This window comes from Staurois parvus, unplaced genomic scaffold, assembly GCF_062004578.1.
Source record: "Staurois parvus isolate SC_StPar_1 unplaced genomic scaffold, SC_StPar_1.0 ptg000376l, whole genome shotgun sequence".
NCBI lineage: Eukaryota > Metazoa > Chordata > Amphibia > Anura > Ranidae > Staurois > Staurois parvus.
Genome location: NW_028318172.1, coordinates 1,086,447 through 1,099,227, shown reverse-complemented (window position 1 = coordinate 1,099,227; position 12,781 = coordinate 1,086,447). Strand labels below are relative to the sequence as shown.

At 50.1% G+C, this 12,781-nt stretch overlaps 1 non-coding gene across 1 annotated transcript; it reads left to right on the top strand.

Annotated features, from left to right (window-relative positions):
- The first annotated feature begins 5,239 nt into the window (after positions 1-5,239).
- Positions 5,240-5,305, top strand: LOC149456083 (small nucleolar RNA SNORD82). The gene has a single exon (XR_016313963.1). It is a non-coding gene; the product is annotated as a small nucleolar RNA SNORD82 (small nucleolar RNA).
- The last annotated feature ends 7,476 nt before the right edge of the window (positions 5,306-12,781 follow it).

Sequence of the window (12,781 nt, the reverse complement as noted above, 5' to 3'; positions counted from 1 at the left end):
GGCGGGGGGTGGTAGTGGAAGGCTCTCCCAGGTGGGGGGCAGGGGTGTTGTTGGTCAATGTCAGGCTTTCTCCACGAGAGGGACAAGGGGGGGGTTGGTGTTGGTCGGTGTCCGTGGGTCGGACGATGTTAGTGTTGCCTAGGGCAGCACAAAACCTAAATACACCACTGGGTGGGTGGCCTTCTTCACCATCTTACTACCACATTTAATGTCCCAGGGATTTGACGACAATTCACACTATGTAAATGGAGGAGCTAACGACTATAAAGGTTTCCTGACACCAACAATGGGGTTATGTAACTAGGACAGGATGGTGCCACTTTCACACACCCACATCCTGCTCTTGGACAATCCACATTTCCATGTTCCATGGCAATCAGGGTGAGGTGACCTAAGCTGTGAATATAAATGCTGAGCATCTTTGTGAAACTCTTAGACAGACTTTCTCAAGAGTTTTACCCGAGGAATCCTTGAAATAATTTTCAGGTTTCAGGAAACCCTTACTAAAATTAATTCATTGGTGATCAGTGGGCAGAATGCTCCTTAAATTGGTGGCCTGTGGGAAGAACGGCCCTGGCATTGGTGACCGGTGGGAAGAACAGCCCTCGCATTGGTGGCCGGTGGGAAGAACGGCCCTTGCATTGGTGGCCGGTGAGAAGAACAGCCCTCGCATTGGTGGCCGGTGGGAAGAACGGCCCTCGCATTGGTGGCCGGTGAGAAGAACAGCCCTCGCATTGGTGGCCGGTGGGGAGAACGGCCCTCGCATTGGTGGCTGGTGAGAAGAACAGCCCTCGCATTGGTGGCCGGTGGGAAGAACGGCCCTCGCATTGGTGGCCGGTGGGAAGAATTTTGCCCCTTTTAGTGGTAATCATTTGAAAGAGTGGCCCTTGCATTGGTGGCCAGTGGGAAGAATTCGCACCCCCCCTTTTAGTGGTAGTCATTTGGAAGATTGCCCCCTACAATGGTGGTCAGCAGGCCACTCTTACAGACCGTTAAAAAGATCTTTGGTGTCCTGCCGTTGGCTCTTCAAATAGGCATTGGGTCCAGAACTATTCAGGCACCATCAGATTCAGCCACAATTCAAAGGACTCTTAACCTCTGGAGGAGCCCCCAGGGTTCCATGGAACACTGGTTGAGAATGGAAGGTCTTGGAACCGAAGAAGTGGTTTTGTCGTGGCGGAGTATAATGAGGGTGGAGGAGGAGAGAGTGGTCTGAATTGGGTCGTGTAGTGCCACCACAGGCCATGGTGCAGTATAATGAGGGTGGGGGAGGGGAAAGTGGTCTGAATTGGGTTGTGTAGTGCCCACACGGGCCGTGGCGGAGTATAATTAGGGTGGGGGAGGGGAGAGTGGTCTGAATTGGGTCGTGTAGCACCCACACAAGCTGTGGCGGAGTATAATGAGGGTGGGGGAGGGGAGAGTGGTCTGAATTGGGTCGTGTAGCGCCCCCATGGGCCGTGGTGGAGTATAATGAGGGTGGGGGAGGGGAGAGTCATCTGAATTGGGCCTTGTGGCGCCCACACAGGCCGTGGCGGAGTATAATGAGGATGGGGGAGGGGAGAGTAGTCTGAATTGCCGTTGGCTCTTCAAATAGGCATTGGGTCCAGAACTATTCAGGCACCATCAGATTCAGCCACAATTCAAAGGACTCTTAACCTCTGGAGGAGCCCCCAGGGTTCCATGGAACACTGGTTGAGAATGGAAGGTCTTGGAACCGAAGAAGTGGTTTTGTCGTGGCGGAGTATAATGAGGGTGGAGGAGGAGAGAGTGGTCTGAATTGGGTCGTGTAGTGCCACCACAGGCCATGGTGCAGTATAATGAGGGTGGGGGAGGGGAAAGTGGTCTGAATTGGGTTGTGTAGTGCCCACACGGGCCGTGGCGGAGTATAATTAGGGTGGGGGAGGGGAGAGTGGTCTGAATTGGGTCGTGTAGCACCCACACAAGCTGTGGCGGAGTATAATGAGGGTGGGGGAGGGGAGAGTGGTCTGAATTGGGTCGTGTAGCGCCCCCATGGGCCGTGGTGGAGTATAATGAGGGTGGGGGAGGGGAGAGTCATCTGAATTGGGCCTTGTGGCGCCCACACAGGCCGTGGCGGAGTATAATGAGGATGGGGGAGGGGAGAGTAGTCTGAATTGGGTTGTGTAGCGCTCCCACAAGCCGTGGTGGAGTATAATAAGGATGGGGGAGCGGAGAGTAGTTTGAATTGGGTTGTGTAGCGCCCCCACAAGCCGTGGCGGAGTATAATGAGGATGGGGAGGGGAGAGTAGTTTGAATTGGGTTGTGTAGCACCCCCACAAGCCGTGGCGGAGTATAATGAGGGTGGGGGAGGGGAGAGTGGGCGTGGTGCAGTATAATGATGGTGGGGAGGGGAGAGTAGTCTGAATTGGGTCATGTGGCGCTCACACTGGCCGTGGCGGGGATTAATGAGGGTGGGGGAGGGGAGAGTAGCCTGAATTGGGTTTTGTAGCACCCCCACAAGCCGTGGCGGAGTATAATGAGGGAGGGGGACAGTAGTCTGAATCGGGTCGTGTGGCACCCCCACGGGCTGTGGCGGAGTATAATGAGGGTGGGGGAGGGGAGAGTAGTCTGAATCGGGTCGTGTGGCGCCCACACAAGCCGTGGCGGAGTGTAATGAGGGTGGGAGAGTAGTCTGAATCGGGTGGTGTAGCGCCCCCACATGCCGTGGCGGAGTGTAATGATGGTGTGGGAGGGGAGAGTAGTCTGAATCGGGTCATGTAGCGCCCCCACATGCCGTGATGAATAACTAGTTGCCGACCGCAGATAGCCGAATGACGGCTTCACTGCGGCCGGCCAGTTCTGGGTGGACGTCATATGACGTCCCCCCAGAACGCGCTCTCCTGCGCGCCCCAGGGGGCGCGCACCCTGCGATCTCCGTGATCGCTGTGTCCTACGGACACAGCTGATCACGTGATGTGGTAAAAGGCCGATCCCAGCGGCCTTTTACCACGTGATCAGCGGTGTCCAATGACACGCTGATCACAGGGAAATGCAAGTACCGGTTCTCGGCTGCACTTTCCTCACACTGTCAGATCGTGAGGAAAGTACTGCCGAGAACCGGCAGTTGTCACAGCGGGGATCGGCACCGATCATCAGGACACTGATGATCAGTGCCTTGATGATCGGTGCCCAGCAGTGCCACCCGCAAGTTCCGCCCACCTGTGCCCAGCAGTGCGCCCACTAGCTCCGCCCACCTGTGCCCAGCAGATCACCCACCTGTGCCCAGCAGTGCACCCACCTGTGCCACTCTGCAGTGTCACACACCTGTGCCCAGAAGTGCCACCTACCTGTGCCCAGAAGTGCCACCCACCTGTGCCCACCCACCTGTGCCCACCAGTGCCACCCACCTGTGCCCACCCACCAGTGCTGCCCACCAGTGCTACCCACCAGTGCAGCCCAGCAGTGCTGCCAGTCAGTGCCACCAGTCAGTGCCCAGGGGTTGTGCCAGTCAGTGCCTCCAGTCAGTGCCCAGCAGTGATGCCAGTCAGTGCCGTCTATCAGTACCCATCATCAGTGTCACCTATCAGTGCCGCCTATCAGTGCTGCATATTAGTGCCGCCTATCCGTGACACCTCATTAGTGCTGTCTATCAGTGCCGCCTATCCGTGCCACCTCATTAGTACTGCCTATCAGTGCCCTTTAGTGCTGCCTATCAGTGCCCATCAGTGCCGCCTATCAGTGCCCATCAGTGCTGCCTCATCAACGCACATCAGTGAAGGAGAAAAAATACCTGTTTGAAAAATTTTATAATAGAAACAAAGAAAAAACTTTTTTTTTTTTAAATTTTTTGCATTTTTTTTATTTATAGCGCAAAAAGTAAAGCGCCCAGTGGCAATTAAATACCACCAAAAGAAAGCTCTATTTGTGAGAAAAAAAAGATCAAAATTTCATATGGGTACAATGTTGCATGACCGCGCAATTGTCAATCAAAGTGCGGCAGCGCTGAAAGCTGAAAATTGGCCTGGTAAGGAAGGGGGTATAGGTGCCTGGTAGGCAAGTGGATAATGAGGGTGGGGGAGGGGAAAGTAGTCTGAATCGGGTCGTGCAGCACCCTCACATGCTGTGGTGAAGTAAAACTTTGGTGAGGGAAGGTTGAGTAGTCTGAATCAGACTTGCTCTGCCAGCCAATCAGGAGTCTCCTTCCATGGTCGCACATGACAACATCTCTTCTTATCTTCAATGTTCGTTTGTTGCTTTTCTCATGTCATGTGGTCTGGGTGGACTCACCACTGATTGGTTCTGGCCTCACCATGCCCCAAGGTGATACAGCCTTGGTAGTGAGCCTTCCTTCACCTAATTACTATGGTGTGTCCTGGGCTATATAAACCCTTCCAGGATCTGTGAGGGCCACATCATGGAGAGCCCGTCCATCTCATTCCCTTTATTCCTAGACGTGTCTGCTGTGATGTATGTGTAGATGTATTATTATTAATAATGTATACCTCCTACACCGAATACAGTACTCATACATTACACACAACCGCTCAGCCGCCATCCCCGGATCACACACCGACATACCCACAATCCTCTGCAACGTTTATGCAAATGAGAGGGGCGGGACTTTGCAACCTACCACTCAGAAAACGGGGGCGTGGCCGCAGAGCATGGGGGCGGGGCCACAAAGCTTTGGGGCGACATCTCTATGTCCTCCCATTGATTTTTTAGAGGGGGTGGCTTTCACCTCCATAAATGTGGGGGCGTGGTACCTCTCTAAATGAGAGTGGGGAAAAGACCGAAACTCCGCCTGGGGGGAGGAGTATGGTGTAGAACTCTTCGAGGGGGCGGAGAAGAGGCGGGATCAGAATCCTCATCTGCTGTGATGGAAGGGGCGGGTCTCCACCTAGGGGGAGGAGAACAGGAGGCAAATCATAGAGAAAGAGGCGGCGCTCTGTGGGTTGAGGACACCTGAAGTGACAGGCTGCCCTCTTTTCTACTTCCGGGTCACCTCTGTTTCCATGGCCGCGCCCTGGGATTACAGGGGAAGGAGACATGGACATAGTGGATGGCTCCTCCCACTCTTACAATACTAGATATCTAATAGAGAGATGGTGTCACTGAAATGTGGTTTGGTGTGTTAATGGAATTCTATTCTTTACATGAATCTGAAGAAGAGAAAAAACCTGTTGCCAAGAAAGCTCCTGCCAAAATGCCTCAAGGGAAGAAAGCTGGAAAGGAGGAGTCTGAAGAGGAGGGTAAGCTGCCTGCTGTCTTGTGAATTGTTGGCACAAATGATGAACAATTTTGGGACTTAATACTGATCTTTGATGACTGATGTTTGCTGATGTGCCAGAAATGTGATAACTTTGTTTTTAACATGCAATGGAGATCTCTTTTTACTGGAACTTTTATTTTTTTTTTTACTTGTGTAATGAAAGAAAACCTTTTGTCAGATTTTTTTTTTTTTTTTTTTTTTTGCCGTCTGTGTCCCCGTTGTGGAGATTCAACATTTTGTTGCCACCAAAACATGAATGCAGGAGACCTTATTCTAATGGGGGCACTTTTTCCTGTGACAACTGTCTGAGAGGATATCCTTCACATTGGAAAGATATCTCCTCTTCATGTTGAGGCAACATTGAAGGAAGTGAAGGGAATTCTCTGACACAGATGGTCAATAAATGGAACCCTCTCCTCTTCTATCCAACATATTTAAAAAGGGAAAAAAAGCCTTTTTGCTCTACTTAACTGCATTGCCATATTTAACCACTTCAAGTCTGGACACTTTTACCCCCTTCCTGGTCCAGGCCAATCTTCAGCTTTCAGTGCTATCACACTTTGAATGACAATTGCGCGGTCATGCAACACTGTACCCATATGAATTTTTTTGCCTTTTTTTTAGACAGATAAAGCTTTATTTTGGTGGTATTTATTCACCACTGGGATTTTTATTTTTTTTGCTATGTAAATGAAAGTCCAAAAATTTTGAAAAAAAGTGTTTTTCTTATAAAATTTAGCAAATATATATTTCATCATAAATCTTGGCCAAAATGTATTCTGTTATCTTTCTAGTAAAAAAAAAAATCCCAAATTAGTTTAGAACCAAAATTATATTTTTTACTATTTTATTTTTTTATATTTGTTTTTTTACATACTGTCACTCTAGGAGTGGAGTGTCACCCTACTTTTTTTATTTTTTTTTTACACTGATTGCTTTTACACGCATAAAGGCTGTAAAAGCAATCATTTCTCATTCTCTCTGGCTGCATTCTTGCAGCCATTGAATACTACTGTAAGAGCTGTGATTGGTCACAGCTTGTCACATGGTACAAGGGTGTTGTGAATAGCCTTGTACCATGTGACCTCTGTGGTCATTCACAGATTTCACACGTAGTAAGCAATGATGTCAGAAGTGACATCTTGCTTACTACTCTGCATGTGATCACTGATAGGCCAATCAGTGATCACATGATCGGGACCTCACACAGAGATCCTGTACTACGATCAGTGTTCCACACTGACACAGCGGGCACCAGATCGCGGTGCTGCGGGCTCCCAGGGAGCGTGCACAAGTGGGGGGTGGGGAGGCCGTTTATAAACGGCCACCCGACCCTGCACTGCCACCGTCCAGCCGTTTATATACAGCGGCCGGACAGGAGGTGGTTAAATAAGATGATGTTTTACAAAAGTGTGTTTTGAGGTTTTTTGGTTACAATATGCAATAGCTTTTTGAAATGTCAGACTCTGAAGAAGATGAAGAAGCAATGGAAGTGACACCAACTGTTACTAAAGGGAAAAAAAGCTGGTCCTGCCAAAAAAGAGGAATCTCATGAGGAGAAGGAGGAGGATGATGATGATGAAGAGGAGGATGATGATGGTATGTTCTATTTAGTATGTTGCATCTTGTATAACAGATAGTAGTTTTCTCTGCTAACTTCTGTTCTCTTCAGAGGGCACAAAAGACTGTGCAAAACGCAAAAAAGAGAGTAAAGGTGCTCCTGAAGCAAAGAAGTAGAAAACAGAAGGTGGAAATGAAGGTATTTTGTTTTGTAAAGCGCAAAGTTTTTATTTTACCAGAATAACTTTGTTGGCTGGGGACCCTCCCCCCCCCTTTTTTTTTTTTTGTTATAAATAAAGTGCAAGGGGAATTTCTAAGCGAGTTTGTATAAAACTTTTTAACCCATTTTTGCTCCTGCTCTTACTGGTACGACAGTGGCATGTAAAAATGCTGAGCCGTTACAGCTGTTTTTTTTATACTTTACCAGGAAATTGAGCATTTGTTTTTTGCTGAAAAATATTTAAAAAAAAAAAAAAAAAGTTTATACATTAAATTTTTTTTTCTACCTTCTTAAAATATTTTCAGGGTTTCATGTGCATTTTTATGTACAAATGTGCACAAAATTAAAAAAAATTGGCTCTGTAAGTGATGTGTTTAGGAAACGTTACTCGGGGCGCTGGATGTATGCTGGACTCTTGGTTTTCTGGCACCTATAGACCTTTCTCATGTACTATGCATATCCAGATGCACAGATTAATGAAAATGTCAGAAAATCCATATTTCCTTTAGATTTTCCAAAACATATGTGGTCAAACCTAAACTTTCAGTTTGTATGCAGTCAGGAAGGCTCTTGCGTGTCTTAGTTGAAGGTAAATCTAAAGGAAATTGAATAGGAAAGTTGTGTAATGTATGGCCAGCTTTAGCCTCTGTTCTGCAGTTGCCATGGTGCTGCGCGTGTGATTGGTTATAACACCAACCATTAAATGGCTTGACAGTTTAGTTGAAAGATGCAGGTAACTGTGACAGTTTTTCTCATGGGATGCTCTGAATGTCATTTATGTGAAACTGTTAAATCGGTGTGTGTATATCTCTGCTTTTAGTTGTGTTCGTATAGTAGCATAATAGCGTTCCCTTGGGTCTCTGGGACAGATAATGAAGCTGAAATTCCTGCTTTACATGCTAATTCTATTCAATGTTGGCCATCATTTCAAAGTTCATGCCATATTTGCTAATGTGTATTTGGTATTTCTGGTTAAAATCTTTTTTCCCGAGTCATCTTCTAGGACAGCTCACTTGAGAGATAGGCTCCTCCCAAGAAACACCCGCTCCACCTTTTTCCTCTATAAGTAGCCTGTCTCCCAGGGGACCCTCAGTATTAGTATTTCCTCCGGCCAGGAATGAGCTACGCCCATTTTGTTGTTTTTTTCGGGCCGCCTGGCGAGGTGCTGAGGCCCCCTCTCCTCCTTTTCTAAGCAAGGCAGAGGCCTTGTGAGGGGGCTTCAGTCAGGTCCCTTTCGTGTGAGCCCCTCTGGGGTGGGGGTGACAGACCCCGAATGGTCCTAGCGGGGCTCTCCAGGGGGGCAGAGCCCGCTCCGCCGACCTGGGCAGGATTGCCTTTTCCCTGGGCTGAGGTGAGCTACCTTCTCCAGGATCTCTGCAGCATGGATGGTGGTCGGTCCAGGACGCCGGAATCGCGTAATTTCCAGGCGCCGGGAAGTGACGTCACTTCCGGCGTAGTAACAGGAAGCGGCGCCGCCATGTGCGTTATGGGCGGCGGGCCGTAGAACTCGCCCACACCACGGCCGCTTCTTCCACCGGCGGCCGTGAGAGGGAGGCCATTGCATGAGGACCCCAGGGAGAGGGTGGAGCCCGCTAACCCTGAAAAGCAGCCGCACCAAGGGGGAGTTCGCGGTGAGGATGGAGGTAGATCTGTCAGGGCCGGGGGAGGCCTGCAGCAAGGTAAGGGCCTCGATCCCCCCTGCCCTCTCATCCCCCCTCTGCCCTTCTTCCCTACACTACCCTAGGGGCTTTCTGGGTGCTAGGGGGTGCACGTAGGGGCCCCGAGGGGGCTGCATGGCGGATGGACGCCTTATGTTCCTCATCCCCAGGGGGCCCACAGGTGGAGGATAGGAAGAAAGAAGCTGGCAAGCACCTGGCGGAAGCAACTCTGCCAAGAGTGCATCGACAAGCTAATAAAAGAGGTGTCCGGGTCCCGCCCAGGACGAGCCCCAACCAGGCACTTCAGGCATTGCCCAGCAGGGGAAAAAAGAGGAAGCAGGGACCAGGCCGCCACCGCAGTTAGAGAGACCGAGCTATCCAGCACTTTAGACTCGGAGGAAGGTGAAGGAGAGGACACGGAGGGCCTTCTGAAAGTGATCTACGACACTCTGGATCTGGAGGAGGAACAACTGGATCTCTCTCTCTCTCCACGACCAGCTGTATGCAGGTCTACGACAAAAAAAAAAAAAAAGAGCGGCCGCACATTCCCTGTGCATTCTACTTTATGGCCCACTATCAGAAGGGAATGGGAAGAGCCCGAAAAGGAGGCTTTCCTTTCCCAAAAACCTCAAGAGGAGATTTCCATTCAAGGAAGAAGAGGCTTCACTGTGGGAAACTTGCCCAAAGCTAGATGCTCCTCTTTCTAGAATCTCAAAAGCAACGGACCTATCTTTTGAGGATGGCGGCCCCCTGAAAGATCCAATGGATCGGAGAGCAGACACATTCCCGAAGAGAGCGTGGGAGGCATCCGTGGTGAACTTCAAGCCTGCAATAGCGATGACTTGTGTCTCCAGAACCTTGGATGTATGGTTGGGGCAGCTCCGCTCTCATCTAGAACAAGGCACCTCATCAGAAGAGATCCGGAAGTTGCTGACAGTCTTAGGGAAAATGATGGCTTTCATTGCAGACGCATCGGCGGAAACTATTAGATTTACAGCTGAGTCAACTGCGCTTATAAATTCTGCCAGAAGAGCTATCTGGTTAAAATCTTGACAGGGGGATCCTGCCTCTAAATCCAAACTCTGCGGTCTGCCCTTCGAGGGAAAACTCCTCTTCGGGCCAGAACTAAATTCAGTCCTGGAAAGGTCGGCCGATAGAAGGAAAGGCTTTCCAGTTCCAAGCAGGCCTACAGGGCGGAAGGGGTTTTGGCCCAACAGGCGGTATACGACGGAGACTAGGTTTCAGGGGCAGCGCACAGGCTGGGGATCAAGGAGAGGCAGGAATGAGTCAAGGGGAATGGAAGGCTTCCTCATCAAACCAGCCCAAGTGACTGGAGGAGCCAAGTGGGAGGAAGGCTGGGACACTTCCACACACAATGGCTGAAAATCACCCAGAACACTTATATTAGATGCAATCCGAACAGCTACAGAATAGACTTCTCAAGACCCCCCCCCCCCCAAAGGTTCTTCGCAACACCCCTGCCAAGGGACAGGGGAAAAACGGACATATTAATAGTCCTCCTGGATGGGATGCTCAGGCAGAATGTAATTTGCCAGCTGGAGGAGGAAGAGAGGGGGAATGGTTTCTACTCCCATTTCTTCCTAAGAAGGAAGGCGCCGGGAACCTGCAGGATGATACTCAACCTGAAAAAGGTGAACGAGTTCGTGAAACCCAAAAAGTTTCGCATGGAGACCATACACATGGGGAAAGAACTCCGGCCACCAGGCGTATTTATGGCTGCGATAGATTTGAAGGACGCATATATGCACGCCCCGATAAGGGAGGAATCAAGGAAGTTTCTCAGGTTTTCACTGGAAGGCGCAGGAAGAACAATTCTATTTTCAGTTCAACGCACTCCCCTCTGGTCTGTCATCGGCTCCAAGGATATTCACCAAGATCCTAGCGGAACCGCTACAAGTTCTAAGATTGGAGGGGATAAACATCATCCCTTATTTGGATGACCTATTTTTATTTGCAGATACAGAAAGGAGCCTGAGATCCCACGTACAGCGCACAATATCCTTCCTAGAGAACTTGGGATGGTTAATCAACAGGGGAAAATCCCAGCCAGTACCTTCCAGAAGGATCACGTATCTGGGGTATGCCCTGGATTCCACGAATACCTGCTTATACCTAACAGCGGAAAAAGCTCTCAAACTGCAGCAAGATACGAAGACCTTCCGGGGGATGGCGACCTGCACGGTCAGAGCCGTGATGAGGTTAGTGGGGCACATGACAGCAGCCATACCCGGAGTGCAATGGGCACAGTTTCACTCCAGAATACTGCAGAACCATGTCCTTTCCCACTGGGATGGCAGCCAAGCAGCCTTAGATTCCAGGATCCGCCTCACACGCAAGGTGAGGGATTCGCTAAGGTGGTGGGGGAACATCCACACCTTAGAGGCTGGGAGAAAATGGCAGCAAGTCAGCCCGGTGAGAATCACCACAGCTGCGAGTATGTCAGGGTGGGGTGCTCATATGGAAGACCGCCTGGCCCAGGGCAAGTGGGACGCGGAAATCATGGGCAGATCATCAAACTACAAGGAATCTTCAAAGCTTTTGTGGCTTTCCAGGGAAAGGTAGAGGGAAAGGAAGTTCAGATCTTATCCGACAACACAACGGCTGTCGCGTACTTAAAACAGGCAAGGGGGCACAAGGTCCCAAGACTGATGGATCTGGCAGAAACCCTCCTGAGCTGGGCAGAGACAAACCTAGAGTCCATGACAGTAGTGTATCTGAAAGGAGATCTCAATCAGTTGGCGGACCAACTGAGCCGCAGAGAGGTCACCCTAACAGAGTGGTGCCTCAGCCGTACAGCATTCAATCAAATCTGCGCCAGATGGGGCACTCCCTCCATGGATCTCTTTGCCAACAGCCAAGATAGGAAACTGGAGAGGTACTTCTGCCTGCAGAAGGACCCCAGGAGTTCAGGGACAGATGCATTAGCCCAGCATTGGGAAGAAGACCTCCTCTATGGTTTTCCTCTGTTCAGACTGTTGCCAAAAGTGATACAGAAGATTCAGTCATCCCAAGCCAAAGTCATCCTGATTGTACCATTTTGGCCCAAAAGGTCATGGTTTTCCCGGCTGAAGGAACTAAGCTTAACAGACCCATGGATGATACCGCCCTCACACGATTTACTGGGACAAGGGGAGGTGCTACACCCTCACCCAGAAAAACTCTCCCTAGCAGCGTGGCTTCTGAGTGGGACAGGCTAGCCAGGAAAGGCCTGTCAGAAAAGGTGGTCGCCACCATCTTAGACGGAGGGGAAAAATCGACAAACACCTTATATGATAAAATTTGGAAGAAGTTCTCCTCCTGGAAGAATAGGAATGGGTTGCCAGGGGCTCCCATCTTACATATAGTACTGGAATTCCTCCAAGCCGGGGTGGATAAGGACCTGGCTGCAAATACCCTTAAGGTGCAGGTAGCGGCCATGTCAAACTTTCTGGAATTGAGATTGGTGGCAGACCCATTAGTAATCAGGTTCCTGAGAGCTATCTCTAGGCGCCGAGTCCTGTCCACGCCGAAGCACCCTACATGGCACAGTCCTGAAGAGTTTTCAGCAAGAACCTTTCGAGCCTTTGGAGGTATACTCCTTAAGACTTTTTGACTCTTAAAACCATCCTCCTTTGTAGCAATAATGTCCGCCCGCAGAGTCAGCGAATTTGCAAGCTCTGTCGGTAATAGAACCATACTGCACTATCCTGTGGGATAGAATCATCCTCCGCACAGATCCGGCGTTTCTACCTAAGGTTGCGTCACATTTTCATAGGTCACAGGAAATAATACCATCCCTGGAAGGCAACTCAGGCGGCACGGAGGAGGGAGACTACAGCAAAATTGATGGTCCAAAGAAGGGGGACAGTGCCTCCAAAGGCACCATCGCAAGATGGATAAGAGAGGCCATTTCTGAAGGTTATAGAACTGCGTTTGTCACCACCGGCCGGCCTAAAGGCGCATTCGACCAGGGCCACCGCAGCCTCCTGGGCGGAAAAGGCGGGGGCCTCCCCTGGACAGATCTGCGAAGCCGCAACATAGTCCAGCTTCGCCACCTTCGCTAGGCACTACAGAGTAGACATAATTGGCAGCAAGGACCAGGCGTTCGGCAGG